Below are 2,830 nucleotides of genomic sequence, written 5' to 3' on the forward strand. Positions count from 1 at the left end.
GGAAATGTCACATCCGGCGCGCGCCCCGCCCACTCCAGCTGGTCTACCCCTTTCTCTCTCAAGAACACAGGACCCGGGGTGGCAAGCTGGTGGGCGGGGTTAGAACCTCGACCTGCGAAAAAACCGACCAATGAGGAGAGAGCTCCACGGCGGCCATCTTGGTAAAGGAAAAGCAACAAGGAAGAAGGGGAAGCAAGTAGTTAAAGGAACCGATGGTCAAGCTAACTTACATTTTTAGAATTAATTTGATTTGGGGTCGAGTTTCCTGCCACATAGCCCCTATACCACACTCACACAAATCCACAAATCAACATTCAAGAAGCGATTGGTGATGCAAGTACCTGACTGAACTAACCAGGGTTTCTAAATCGGTGAAAAAAAAACCTGAAAATTTCAGCTTGTTTATTCCTACCCAAAATTGATAGCCTGAGGTATTCGGTAATCGCTTCTATTGCCTAGAAAAGAACTTAAGACTAACTTTTAAAAATGAGTGTTTAATTTCTAAGGGTCACTGTGCAAAGCAATGGAGACACAAAAATCTGTATGATGCAGTTCCTGTCCCTGCAGCCAGGACAGGCGGTTATTTATACCAAGTACAAACAGTGGCATATTCTGTGTATGGGTGTGTGTATGAATATATGCACAGACCCTTTCCAAAAAGGTTCTTCAAGCCTGCTATTAATTCTATCTCAGAAGATTTTGTGTATCACCACTCTGAAACTTTCTGCTCTCCGGGATACTTTACCCACCAAACTTGGCGACCCTCCCTGTAAGTTCCTTAACGTGATGACATGACCTATCCTTCAAGGTCTTGCTTAAAGCCCCTGCACTGGTGTTACCCCTTCCACTAGATCAGGGTCCAGATCTCTAATTTCTCTGACTCTCTGTTGTGTATCTGTCTTTGGGATTTTCCCAAAGTGATCCTATGTGGTCATTGGCTTTTCAGACTTACGCTGAAAGCACTTACCAGATTCTTTCTCCCCTACAAGCATAAATATGCATGTCAGTGCAAGGATCCACTATCAATTCTCCTGGACCCCATGCAGAGAACCCTGGCAAGACAGTTGTAAAGGGCCAGTGTTTGGGGGCACTGTGTAGGGAAGGGCACCCTACTGGGTCTTCACAATATTTCTCTACTGACTCTTTCCCTTCAGAATGTAAAAATAGTGGGTAGCGCCTGAAGAATTGAGGCACTGGGGGTGCTGGTCATAGGGAAGGCATACAATGCAGTCAAAGTCCTGGCAGAAGTCAACACAGAACAAAATCCAACCCATCCAACCTCTCAGTAAATACTTGTTGAGCATCTACTATGTGCCAGTTTCTGTTCTAGGTGTTAGGGATAGAGCCGTGAACAAATCCAGCAGGTAGATATTGTTACTCTGCAAGTACAGACAGAAACAGAGCTGGTGGGGGGAACAGAGACACCTGCTCCCATTAAGCACAGTTTCCAAAAAGTAGCTCTTCTTTGTAATGTTTAATATAACAAGTTAACAGAATTTACAAACATGCTAGAAGTTAAGACTATGATGAGAAGCCTTTAAGAAGCTATGAGTGGGAAACACATAAAAGAGGGGTGTGAATAATCACAAACACAGCAACCATCACACACAAGCTGTCCTGGATATTAGAAAGGAGGTATGCCCAGGTGATGGCAGTTCTTAAGATAATGGCTAAGAGGATATAGTAAGCAGGCTCTGGTTCAGTCAGGGAGGGAATTTGTAAATATTGAAGAGTTTTCGGCCTCTGGGGCAAGTGATCAGCACTCTTGGCTTTACGGGGACCAGAAACAACAAGCAAAAAAACACTGGCCAAGGTGAACATCTGACATTCTTCATTTCCTAATTAATTGGGAAAGTTGAAAACTGGACACTTCTTTACGTGCAACCAGGAAATTAAGAATTCTGTTGGCTCTTAGCATAACTGAAGAGAGTATTCTACTTACCCCCACCTCCAAGGTTGGAAGCTAAGCATCAAGGTATTCTGTCAGCAGATAGGCTTCAGCAGCTCACCTGGTGGGTCAAAGCTAAGCTAGGAATTGAGGTGCTCTTTCTTTCTGGTGCCCACACCTAGTCAGTACATTTTCCCTGAATATAACAGTCTCCAAATGACCTCTTGCAAAGTTCAGTGTCACAGACTCCTGCACTCCTGTAGGCTTATTTCTACCTGCTCATTCCTGGGCAACAGCAAAGGACTCCTAAAAGGCAAAATTCTTACCTCAATATATAGCATCAGGGTAGAGAGAAAAATGCCCAAATGGGCTTTGTGGAGAAGCTAAAAACAAGGAAGACTCCAGGCACATATCACTTGCCTGCTTGTTACTCCTGTGGTGAGAGACATACCTACAGGGACAAGGCAATCTCATTAGTACAGGGATGACATCCATTCTTACCTACTTCAGTGCGATCTTACAACAGCAGCTAATATTCTTTTTATTTTTTTTTAAGATTGTATTTATTTATTTGAGAGAGCAAGTGCACAAATGAGGAGGAAGGGCAGAAGAAAAGGAAGAAGCAGATTCCCCGATGAGCAGGGAGCCTGACACAGGGCTCGAACCCAGGACCCTGGGATCGTGACCTGAGCCGAAGGCAGACGCTTAACCAACTGAGCCACCCAGGCGCCCCTAATATTCTTTTTAAAACAAAAATCAGGTCCTATTGCTCCTGGGTTTAAAACCCTCCAATTACTTCCCATGGCACTTGGAATTAAAAAATCCAAATTCCTCACCGTGGCTTATAGAGTGACTTGGTCCCAGCTGTCTCTCTGACTTCATCTCCTACTCTCCCTCTTGCTTACTAGTCTCCACCACGCTGTCTGAACATCTACTATTTCA

Source organism: Neomonachus schauinslandi, chromosome 10, assembly GCF_002201575.2.
Source record: "Neomonachus schauinslandi chromosome 10, ASM220157v2, whole genome shotgun sequence".
Lineage (NCBI taxonomy): Eukaryota > Metazoa > Chordata > Mammalia > Carnivora > Phocidae > Neomonachus > Neomonachus schauinslandi.